At 41.0% G+C, this 12,718-nt stretch overlaps 2 protein-coding genes across 7 annotated transcripts in view; one reads left to right on the top strand and one right to left on the bottom strand.

Annotated features, from left to right (window-relative positions):
* Window positions 1–8,859, bottom strand: part of SUPT3H (SPT3 homolog, SAGA and STAGA complex component) — a 266,847-nt gene extending 257,988 nt beyond the window's left edge. Inside the window, exon 1 of one of the 5 annotated variants that reach the window (XM_030448348.1) lies at window positions 8,837–8,859. The gene's annotated coding sequence lies outside the window, so the exon portion shown is untranslated. Of the gene's footprint in view, window positions 1–8,289; window positions 8,334–8,435; window positions 8,652–8,836 lie in introns of those variants that run through there. The other 4 variants (XM_030448350.1, XM_030448345.1, XM_030448349.1 and 1 more) reach the window with 4 other exon arrangements.
* RUNX2 (RUNX family transcription factor 2) overlaps window positions 1–12,718 on the top strand; it is a 222,499-nt gene that overhangs the window by 34,582 nt on the left and 175,199 nt on the right. The gene's annotated exons all lie outside the window — the stretch shown is intronic.

Genomic DNA, 12,718 nt, shown 5'->3' with positions numbered 1-12,718 from the left:
GATGTTACCAATACCCTAGGAACATGTCTCAGTTAATACTTCCTAAAACAGCTGTAGAAATGATCCTGACACATATCAGTCATACATGCCTTAAAGTTTAAAAACTAAGAAACATTCAAACACTTAAATGGGTTTTTTAAGGTTGTGTTTTTAGGGTTTTTTAATCTAACTACATCATTTAAAGCACATGACAATTTTCTTTTAACCTTTTGCTTTATCCATGAGGTTCTGGTTCTAATTTATGAAACATTCTTCCAAAACTTCCCCCAAAAATGGGACAGTTCCACAGTTGTCAGAACATTTGCAACTGATGCATGTCCTATTTCAGAGTAAAAGTTTTTAAAGGTTCCTGCCTCCCAAGTGGACATTTTAATAAAAACAATTGGAGGGCTCTACATCTGCTGAAGCATCAGTAGGTTTGCAAGTTGAAAGCCAATCAGCTACTGCTTCACTACAAACTGAGTCTTCCTATTGCAACCAAGTGATTTAACTTTCAAATCAAGCAGGTGTACAGCATTTTCTTGACATAAAAAAACAACAGCTTGTCAGGCTTGGTCAGACCCTTACAATAATTACTTCCACAGCCCACATTTTGTTTGATGGTTTAGATAATTAACTTCTTTACACATCAAAGTCCCATCGTCCGTATGTTCTATTTCCTTTCTTCCGGACATTAAAAATCATTCAAAAGCAGAAGCACTCTCAAATCAATTTTCTTCCAGAAGTACAGCTAACACAGAACTGAAAAGCCTACTGTAATCTTCAATGGGACAATATACTGTATTTGTTTTAGCTCCAAACTGAAATGCAGATGTTTACCATATTCCACAAAATGAATTCAGATGTTCAGATTAGGTCACAGATTATTTCAACATGCCCTGTTTTAATCATGAACTCTAGCTAGGAGAAGATAACTTCTGATCAGCACTATCTGGGCTAGTAATTATGAGTTCCTATCCAAATAGGTCCAGCTTTTACAAATTCTTTTCCCATAGGCAAAGTATGCAATCAAATATATAATAAAAATATATATTAAGGAGATATATATAATAATTAATATATTTTAAACCATCTTCTACAATCTCAGATTCTTTTATATTGAAGGGTCACAACAGAGAACAACACTGGTTCCATATGAATCAGCAGAACAAGAGAGTTCTGCACTGAGGGAAAGCAATTCTAAGCTGTTTCTCATCATGTTTAAACCCATTCTTCTCACCAAGGTCAGATACCTGGGCAAATGTTCATTTCAGAGCCATCCTCTATATCCACATCCATTCTGAAATTACCAAGCAACACTAAATCACATTGATGGCTGTCCAATCAATAAGCCACCTACATAACCCATCTCTGCATTCAGCATCCAGCTGGGAGACATAGAAGTACTGAAATTCTACTGCTCCTAAAACTTAAATTTAATATACAAGCTACATATTCAACCATAACTGTAGAACACCAAAGCTCCAATCTATTTCTGATTATTTGGGACATACACAACCAGTTGTAAAATACAGATACACACAGGCAACACCTCCATCTTTTGAACTCTTAAGTCAGATAACTTTCAACAACCACTACTGCCAAAATGTCACATGAGGATTTCAGAGAAGGGTGCACTCCACCAGTCATTCCAGAACATCAGTCACTCCAGTTCTGTACTATGTCTTTTTAATAGCTGATCTAAACTTAATTAGGAACCTTAATATTAAGACTTCTACAGTTTTCACTTCACATATAAAAGGACCCAAGTCTAAGCAGGGTGAGTTTAAAGCAGAAGCAGAGTCTCACAGATTTTGTCTGATGACTCTGTCACAGGCTAGAAAAGGTGCAGAATTACCAAAAAAAGCAGTGTCCCTGCCTATTTTTGCACACTAAATAACACACCAGAGTAGAGTTTACTGTTATGATGACTGAATTTGAGCATACATCTAATGTGGCTACTGCATCAGTCCTTTTCCTTGCCTTTCCTAAATACATTTTGCATACAATCTGAAAAAATGCAAAAATTTGAAGTCTGACACATTTTCATTTCTAAAAACCCGAACAAAACAGGAAGAGAAATAAAAGCCAATATAACTGTGAACCAACACAAAATTAAAATCAATGCTTTGGCTTACACACCCTCTACTTCAGAGTAATTAGATTAACTAATCTGTTACCACTGACTATTTTACTACATGCATGGCAACATCACCAGCAGACAAGAGTGTAAGAGTATTCTCTGACAGGAGATGCAAGAACTTAATTAACTACAGGAAATACAGATTTTTGTTAGTACACTTCTTTTAACAAATACAAAACCATAGACCCTGTTGACCACATGCAAGACTGACTTTCTAAGTGTATGCATAAAATTATTTTAAAAAGTTTAAAAAAACAAACAATCACCCACTGGAGAATATATTTTGTTTTGCTGATCAACCACCCTTCCAGTAGCCTAAAATAACTGAAAATTAAAATATTAGAGTACTACATCCTTAAGTTCCCCTGAGCTGTTAAAACAGGCTGGAAGTAGAAACACTCTAAGAAGTCTCAGACAAGCACAATATAGAGATGACCTAGATTTTATAAGAAATTAATGATTCAAAACATCTAATGAAACTCCTTTATCATCCTCATATTCCCTAAACATGGCCTCTTAAAAGCCAAGCAGACAGAGCAAAGGCACAAACTTTCAAGGAACAGCCAGACCAAATCCAGGACTGCAAGCAAGCTGTGGGCAGGCAGTGACACATCTGCACTAGGTCTGCACACTTTAATATTGTTCAAAGCTAGGGATGCAATCTCAGCTTTCTTTCATTTTTTTAATTAATTAACAAAGTATCACAAAGTGGAATGCATGCACTATTCATGCTAAGGATAAAACATTACATCTGCTACTGCTGCTTCCATTTACTTACCTGATAGACTACATGTTTTATTTTTAAGTGAACACCAGAAAGCAATATTCATCTTACAGCTGTCAATGCACAGCCCAGCTTTCAGCACCCAGAACACTAAGCATCTCATCTTTAACCATGACACTCTATCTTGGAATGAAACATGCTTGGAAAGCCCACACAGATATAAGGAATACAACTGAACATCATTTGCCTCTTTACATTTGTAAGGCAACTCAGTCTTTCATTCACATTTAAAAGTTATGGAAGAAAAATCCATGTCTGATAGCACAGGTTAAAGTAAATTTTCTGATACCTGTAACCATAGATTTTGGTCCAAAGATCACAATGCACCTTACTGATTATATCTTTAAAATTGTCCTGTTCCACATCCCCCGAGATAAAATAATCCTAATCCTTAATGCTCACTCCTGCATCTCATAAAAATTTATCTTTGTGCATTAATTTTACTGCAGGCCATAAATGAAAGCAGTAAACAAGCACAATTCTCTCTCTCTGACTTTGCAGGGAAAGAAAAGTTCCAAACCAACTGAAGACAAAAGCATTTTCCTGACTATTTTCTGCCTAACAACCACTGTACTTTACTTAAAATTACTCTCTATTACTCTCTTAAAATTACTCTCTAAATACTCTTGTATTTTCAATCATTATTCATCCATCCATGAGTCAGACATGACAGTTATTTAAGCCTCTTCTGAAACAGACCACAGAACCTACTAAAATATGAATACACTGTTTTATTAACTGTTACTATGTATATAACTGTATTATGTATATAAGTGTTATTATGTAACTGTTTTATTGGAGACTGACAAACATACAGCATAATCTATAGGAGAGGTAGGCCTCCACATCTCGAGATGTTTACAAACACTTTTCAGAGTTTCTAATCAGAGCTGGCTCTTCTCCAGAAGCAATTTATTTATTTTTAACCAAGAAAGCAGAGAAAATGAATCTAAGTCCTGTGTCCAGTTCTGGGCCCCTTGTTTAGGAAGGAGATGGAGGTCCTGGAGCAGGTTCAAAGGAGGCAACTAGGCTGGTGAAGGGACTCGAGCACAGACCCTATGAGGAGAGGCTGAGGGAGCTGGGGGTGTTCAGCCTGGAGAAGAGGAGGCTCAGGGGAGACCTCATCATTCTCTACAGCTCCCTGAAAGGAGGTTGGAGCCAGGGGGGGGTTGGGCTCTTTTGCCAGGCAACTCTCAGCAAGACAAGAGAGCACAGTCTTAAGTTGTGCCAGGGGAGGTTTAGGTTGGATATTAGAAAGAATTTCTTCATTGAAAGGGTGATCAGGCATTGGAATGGGCTGCCCAGGAAAGTAGTGGATTCTCCGTGTCTGGAGATATTTAAAAAGAGACTGGATGTGGCACTCAGTGCCATGGGCTGGGAGCTGCAGCAGTAGTGGATCAAGGGTTGGACTTGATGATCTCTGAGGTCCCTTCCAACCCAGCCAATTCTATGATTCTATGATTAATGTATATGCCCACCTCCCTCTGAACTCAAAGTGCTGCAGCCTTTTTTGCACTTCCACATCTGGCAGTTAATGGCACTGTTTTCTTCCTTCCTAATGCTTTAACAAAACAGTGTAAACACCAAGACAAACTCTTTTAGACAACCTGAGCAAGCAAAGTTTCTACAGCTTCCAGGCTCTGGCTCCCGTGACCACAACTTTGCTTGGACTAGCAATTATCTTTTTTTTTTATCAAAATGCATTATTTTAGGAGTAATTCTGAATCTTCCACACCAATTATTAAATAATTGTATGTACACAAAAGCAAGTTGGCGACCATGACCCTCCTGCAATAACACAAATTTTCAGTGAAAGAAACAGTGAAACAGTGAGAGTTACATACTAGACATCAGCATGCAAATACATATTCAGTATTTTACCATCTTCTGAAGAGCAAGACATTTCTATATGAATATGCATAAATCAACTTAGTTTTGCCAGTATGCTTTACTGTTCATGTGCCAGCAAGCAAATCCAGTATTATCATGGGTCACGCCTATCTTTAGTTACATCTAAAGTAACTTAAAGTTTAAGGTTTTGCTAATGCATTTTGATTCTCTGTAAAGTGCAACCAAGTTTACTCCCTTCTTGCCACTAGCTTTAAACTGTACTTTCCTGGGGATAATTTCTCTCTCTAGACCTTCACCTGCCTTCATCTGTTCAACTCCTTCCCAGATGGCCTTATCTTCCCAAACTATCACACTCATTACATCAGTTCTCCTCCTTTCACATTACCCTGAGCTGTGTTTAGTTCACTATTTGAAATAAATTTGAAATAACTGCATAATATAGATCCACACTGACCTTAACTGAACTTTCTGGAATATCAGGAATTTCATACTTTGTCCCATTGCTGTCTTCAAGTTATGGCATCAACAAATTCCTAATCAGGAATCAATAGCCAAATATGTAGCTGAAGTAAGAAGAATTTTATCCATTTCTTACTGCTCCTCTCCTTTCTGAAATCACTTCTTGCCACACTAAGTCTAAATTATGTAAGGCAGAAAATGTTTTCCTGCATTACTGCTTATTTGCACAACACCTGGCACAAGGAAGATTAATGGAAAAACAGCCACAACTTTAACATAAATTACATTAAAATTAGCTCTGAAGAAGCAGTTTTAACAGCAAGTCAGTAACACTCAGGACACCAGCCCTTTTCAGAAGTCTCACAATCACAGATGATATCCAAGAGGTTTCTGCTAAAAAATATTCTTGTTGACTATAGACAATACCCATTTTTAAAAGCACTTAACATTGGAGAGAGATGATTTACATCAGAGATGTTAGAAAGAGTTAGGCCAAAACCCAGGTCCTTCAAATCACCCCTTCCATACAGCTCTTGGCCTCTTTTCACCTGAACTGTTACTCCTATGAAAGTATAAGGAGCTGTGTGAACTAGAACCTAAGCAGTTGACTCTGTGAATGCCTGACTGTAATCAAACATAAGACTTCAAACGAATGCAAAATGCAGGGGTAGAGAAAAGCCAAAGATTACTGTATAAATAGAAATTTATTCTGCATTAGCTTGCAAATGAACACATACTAAGATTACTTCAAATTAATAATGATTACATGTAGCAGAACAAATGCCAAGTATCTGAAACACAGATTACAGATCTAAGCAATAGCATTTTCAGTACCTTTGACATGCAGTTTCCTGATAAGCTTTTAACTGAGCCACTTCTGTCAGGTTCCATAAGAACAGGGGCCTAACTAGTTTTCTTCCTTTACTTTGTAAATCTACACATCTGGATATTTCACAAATGCAAGAAGAGCACCAACTCAGTTAGTTTCTATAGTGTAACTACACTGCTCCAGCTTGGCCTCAAACCTTAAAACTCTCTTTCAGTGACCTAGAAAGACACTGTACAGCTGGGCTCACTGCTTGAGGTCATCAGAATGGCAGTAACAACCTGAACAATGTTCAGTGTTGCTGTAGATTATTACATGGAAGTAATTCTTGAAACACTTGTAGCTTACTCAATTAACAGCATGCTTATGCTGACAAGTTACTAATTGACTAATCAAACTTCAGACAGCTCAATTTTACGTTGATTTCCATTCAAATCCATAGATTTGAAAATCATTAGTGGAATGCCAGTTAAGCATAGAAGGATTTCTTCACTTCTCAGAGAAATGACTGAGTTTTTCTTCCTTCCTTTTTAGCATATTCTGGTTAGACCTCAAGCATCACAGCTAAGGTCTTTCTTATGAATCTTTATGAAACATCTTTATGAAACCTAAGATTCTGCACTTTCACAATTCACAAGACTAACAAGAGACAGGGCTTTCAGAACATCATAAATAAACACTGCTATAGTTGGAAATGCTACTTTTAACATCAGCATTCCCACCTGCACAGCAACCATGCACAGGACAAAAAGGAAACAATATAACTCAAATATAATTTGCATTTTAGTAACATGCAAATATGAGCCTTGGCAAAGTCCACCAGTTAACAGTTGACGTTAACAGGAGGACTGACACAGTCTTCCATCCACTTGGATCTGGCCAACAATGAAGAAAGATATGCAGAAAGGGAGGGTGCCCTGCACCCTGCCAAGTAAGTTAGCACTGTACAGGGTGCAGTGCCTAAAGCCAAAGGAGGGGAGAGGCCTGTACCAAAAAAGGGAATGATGTGGGAGGTAGATCAAAGACTTCAAAAGAAAATTTAAGCATATCAACACCACCACGGCAAACTTTGAAACAGATTCACTCTCAGGAAAGCAAATGTCTCACAATACATCATTAACACTAATGCCATGCAGCAAACTTGGTCATTTGCAATGTCAGTTTCTAACCTCCTCTTCATATACACAGCAATACATATTTTGCATGTATATTGTGCTTTGCATTCATAGACTGGAAAGCATTCATTTTCATAACTTCTAGGAACCCATAAGCCATTGATCTGTATACAGGACCTATAAAAATTAGCTAGAAAGTGGCAAATCCACTTAAAGCCTTACACAGATAAGTATTCTTCTGGACTAGCTGCTCTTCCTGAAGTTGTAGCATTTAATTCTCGTTTCTGTAAGGACTAATAATTTCTGTGAGGAATGTTACAGGATTCCTGTTAACAAATCACTATGCCTGTCTGTGCAAAATAAAATAAAAAAAAAAAACAAAAAACATCCGTTTCCTCGGGTGAGAAATCACTAAGCACTAACATTTTACAGCATCAAAGCCACAAGAAGAACTTAGTAAGAACCAAGAGAACATGGCAAGACTGCAGGCCAAAGACTGGCCTCGGTCACATGATTTCAAGGCCACGATTAAAAGAGAGCTCTAAAAACACCTTCAGGATCAGCTGCAAGATAACAAAACGCACAGGGCAGGGTCCAGCGTGTTGTAACAACACCAAACAACGCCAAGAGCGAAACCATGGCAAAAGCTGCTCCCTGCCACCTGCCAGCTCTAACACTTCCACCCCAAGCAGCCTGCTTAGAGGGGCTGCAGAGCTTGGAAGCATCCCTGCCCGGGTTGAAGGCAGGGCCGCTTCCAAGCATCTGGGTTTCGGTACCAGAGCGGATCGGGGGACACACACCACATATCCTGCTGCTCGCATCTGGCAAGCGCGACCTAAGGAACGCAAAATCGCGACACAGATGGGAGTTAAAAGCAGCACGTTCACCCCTCACCCCACACACACACACCCACACCCCCAGCGCACAGGCACCCACGCAGCACAGGCACCCACGCAGCCCCTTCCCCTCCTCCCCCCCCTCCCCGGCCGCCCTGCAGCGCTCCTCGAGGATCGCTGACTGGAACCCGCGAGGTTAAATCATTGAGAAGGCCCCAAAAGAAATGAGCAGCCTGCTGAGTTAGTTCACAGCAACAACACATGGCCTCGCTTGCGTGCCCTCGTTGGTGACTCACTCCAAGGCTCACCCTCAGGGATGGATGGATGGATGGATGGATGAGGACGAGATGTGCAGGGGAAAAAGGAAGAAAGGAAGGAAGTAAAGGAGCAGCCTGGCTTGGTGGTGCCTGCTTCCCCCCCCCCCCCCCCAACACACACACACCCCTCCGTGTACGGCTATCCGAAAGGGGAAAGCTGAACTGAACCTCGTCCCTTCTCCTCCACGCGTTGCCTGGACGGAGGCAAGAACGGAGGAGAACGAAAAACAGCGGTCTCTCGCCTTCTTCCCCCCCCGCCCCGCTCGCCACCGCCGCCACAGCAGCCGCAGCTCCGGCGCTGAAGAGCAAAACCGGCGCTGCGGGATAGGGGGAGGGAAGGGGGGGGCAAAATGGCGCCGCCCGCAGGGAGGAGGGACCGGTTCCGCCACACACGGCCCCTCTGCCGCCTCCATCTACTGTGTGGCAGCCGCGGCCTCCCAGAGCGAGGGGTGGAGCCGGGCCGGGGAGAGGCGGGGCTGCCTCCGCTTCCTCCCCGACGCCGATCCCCGCAGTCGGCGTGCAGCACCTGCGAGGGGAGCGGTCCCGCGGCGGGGTCAGGGTAGCGGCGCGGCCGCTGTGGCCGTTCCGTTTCCCTCGCTACGCGCCGAGTGTGGCTGGAGGGCGGCGAGGGGAGGCTTCAGGTCCGCTCCGAGGGCTGAGAAGCAGGAAGGGCCTGGGGAGAGGAGGCTGCATCCCCCGGGGAGGAGGGATGTGTGTACTTGTGCAGCTGTCCGGCCTCGGCGCACCCTCGCCTTGCAGCTGCAGCTCTGTAGAGGTGTTTGAAAATATCACGGTGTCCTCCTCCTCGCTGCGTGAAATAGCGCTTGGTTTTACCCCGGTGAATGCCAGTGGATCCTCACTGCACGGTGTGTTGAGCCACATCGGGGTTGGTTGAGTAACTTCCATCCATAAGGAGGGCCTGTGTTTTCCCTCGATTCCTGGCAGTGGTGGCTTTCCTCTTCCCATGGCCTGACAGCTTGATGGGGAAGGGCAGAACCAGACAAGACAACGTTTAACCAACCTTTCTTTTCTTCTTTTAACCCTTTCTTCTTTCAACCTTTCCTTTCTTCAGCACCTCCTAATTGTAGGTTTCTGTGAACTCTGTTCAGTCGTTCCACCCATCCACCAGTACACAAGCAGGTTTGCTAGGAGACAGGCTGGTTTGTACCATGGTATAAACTGGAATTCATGAATGTGTCCAACAGAGGTAAATTGAGTGGCTATTAGCGCTTTATTCACCATATTGACCTCAAAAACTCCCTGAAAGAACTTTGTAGGGAGGTGGGTGCTGGCCTCTTCTCCCAAGTGATTTATGACAGGACCAGAGGAAAGAGTCTGAAGTTTCACCAGGGGAGGTTTAGACTAGATCTAAGGAAGAAAATCTTTACAGAAAGAGTACTTAGGCATTGGAATGGGCTATCCAGGGAGGTAGTGCAGTCACCATCCCTGGAAATATAAAAGCAGCTTGTAGATGAGGCCCTTTGGGACATGCTCTAGTGTGTGATACAGATACTGATACATATATTTTATTTGGGGGATGTTGATAGTTGGACACAGTGATCTGAGAAGTCTCCTCCAACTGTGGCAGTTCTTTGTGTGATTCTGATATGTAAAAATCTTCCTCTTCTTGAAGGTACAGGGTGTAGAACTTTTAAAGTTACCATCCGTCTTTCACCTTGCTGCTTCTCAGTCCGTCTTTGATTAAAATTGCTGCCTGCACACTGATCAGGATCTGTATTATTTCTACTAGGTTTCATTCTAAGAAACTGAGAGTTTAGAGACTTCATAATTTTATGTACATCTTAGCATTTTACTTCTCTGTTTTTTAGTGGAATAAGAAAGGACCAAGGAATAAGCTCTGGCAACTACTGCAGTAATCTTAACACTGTAGGATGATCAGCTTGTTTGAAAGTCATCTTATTTTCTTCCTCTTTCCCTTAGTTTCCCTCAACTTTTTTTTTATTTTTTTTCTATAGCTCCCATTACCTCCTCATCCTTCTTACTGCTTCATGTAAACACCCAATCAGTCCTCTGTGTGTTGCTTCATTCCTGTTCCACCTCCCACATCAGCTTCAAAAAGATGAGGTGATTCTGCTGCTGGCAGCTGAGTGCTGCCAACCTCTCTCCCTTCTGCTGTTGCTTATGATTATGAAAATAAAGCCCAAGCACTGACAGCAGCAGAGCAAAACAGCAAAGATAACACCCTAGAGAGTAAGAGGCCTCAAGCTGCCAATTTTTGCATGGGCACCAAAGTCTGGCTACTGCTCCAAGGAACTATTCCTTGCTGTTACACATTTGAAAACACTGGGCAACCCCAGCAAAAGCAGCATTACTGATATTTTCCTGGCCAAAAGGAGAATTGAAGCATTCTGTCAAGTTGCAATAAATGCTGCAGTCTTCCTTGAGACAGTTTGAGTTTTTAGCCCAATTCTGTGATTTGCCAAAACTTTGCATTGAACTGAGGAAGTCAAGGCAGGACATTGATGATATTGCTGTCACTATTGATGACATTATGAGTACTATGCATATTCTTATGTATATCTGAATTGGTAAGGCAGGCTAATATGAAAACATAGAAAGCAGAGAAATGACTATGCCAATTCCATATGGTAATTTTTTAATAAGAGTATTACTGGGCTGACATAGTTAGTCATATCCAACATGAACTATGTAATTTCCAGGAGCTTGAGTAGAGGCAATCTGACTTGGTAAAATGCCTGAAAATGGTGGCAGAAGATTGAAGTTGGTGGCCAGTGATGATCTGGGCTGATAAAAGAACATTCTCCCTGTGGACACTTCTATAGGTGAGAACACCTGGCAGAATAATTGACCATGACAGATACCTATTGCATATGAAATCTTAAATCAATAAAAAATAAAAATCTGGAAGCCAGAAGGAAAGAGGACTGAGGAGCACGGTGTCTCTTCTAGTACTGTGCATTCTTGCAGTTGATAAAAGAGTAGTGGTTCCCCCTACTTGAACCTGAATTCTTACTATAATCACAGAAAAGAAAAAAAAAAGAAAAAACAAAACAGATCAAGATTTTGTTATACATTACACAGAACCAAAAAAGGACACATACAAAATTATTTTCCCTTTTCAGGTCACCTTTCAGATCGTACAGTCATTATAAACCATCTCAGCACTTTTACAAACTGGAGTCAGCTCAAACCATAATGCTTGCAAAGTTTCACTTCGAATAGGCCTGATGTTCTCTGTCATTTGTTTTCACTTTTTATTTCTTTGCAGAACATAAAAAGTCAGAAAAAGATTTTATTTTCCCCTACATAGCATATAATTTACATCAATCATCCCAGGAGGTCAGTACCAATGGGGTGTCATTTAAATACAATGAATATAAAGTAATGAAGCTCTTGCTAGAGTGGATGGCCACAATTCTAGGAGAAAGAGAGAGAGAGTTTCCAAAGCATGTGGAGAAAACACAACGGGAGACCGAGTGAATTCATCACACCACAAAAATGTCTCCATCCTGTCGACAAAGTCATTAAAGGAAAATGAACCATTGTTACTCTAGACGCTTGCATTCCTTTGGCATAAGAGCCACGGTATAGAAGCATTGGTCCAAAGAGAATTTGCACACACAAGAGGAAAGAAAAAAAAATCTATTTAAAAAAAAAAAAAAAAGTATCCAGATTATGTAATGAAAGAATTCCTCCATGCTCCAAAGAGGAGACGGAGCCTTTGCAGAAGCCACAACTAATAAGGAACCGTATGCAGTGGTACAGGGCGGTTTCTCTTCCTCCTGCCAACAAGTCCAAGTAAATGCCAACACGGACCTTTCTTTTCAGATAACCCACAAATGGCTCTCTCCTTTAATTGCATGAATGTTTCTACCCTTTGCTGATCCACTGCCATTCTGCTTTTTAAGATCCCTTGTTGAAATTGCCCCTGTACCATTTTCCTTTTCATATCCACTTGCTTCCAGTAATTTTTTTCACTCTCCATTAAAACAATCTGTGAGGAATGCATGGATTAGAAAGGTTTGCTGTGTTCAGTTTTATTTAATTCTTTGGCAAAGTTTGTCCAAATAAGAGAAAGTGTCACATGCATGCAGGAACACATAGCATACACCAGTTGCAGCAAATAGATTGTACTTCTGTGATTCTCCCACAAGGAAACATCACTTTAAAGCAAAGCACTATGCAAACCCTGGAGAAAAAAGGTAGCATTAGAAATCCACAGCATAAATTATTCCATGGTATGGCAAAGTCCTCTTTACTACACTGATTAAAACAGTAACGTGCTAATTAAATGAATCCCCTTTATTTTGAAAACAGTGTAGAAATGTAATACAGAGAAATACATAGCTTTTATTAATTATTTTTTTAATACAAAAGCACTACGTTGATTTAAGCAAATACTGAAGTAGAAATACATCCTTTATTA

Source organism: Calypte anna, chromosome 3 (genome assembly GCF_003957555.1).
Source record: "Calypte anna isolate BGI_N300 chromosome 3, bCalAnn1_v1.p, whole genome shotgun sequence".
Taxonomy (NCBI): domain Eukaryota; kingdom Metazoa; phylum Chordata; class Aves; order Apodiformes; family Trochilidae; genus Calypte; species Calypte anna.
Note: the sequence above shows the minus strand (reverse complement) of the source record. Positions and strands in the feature narration are given on the sequence as shown.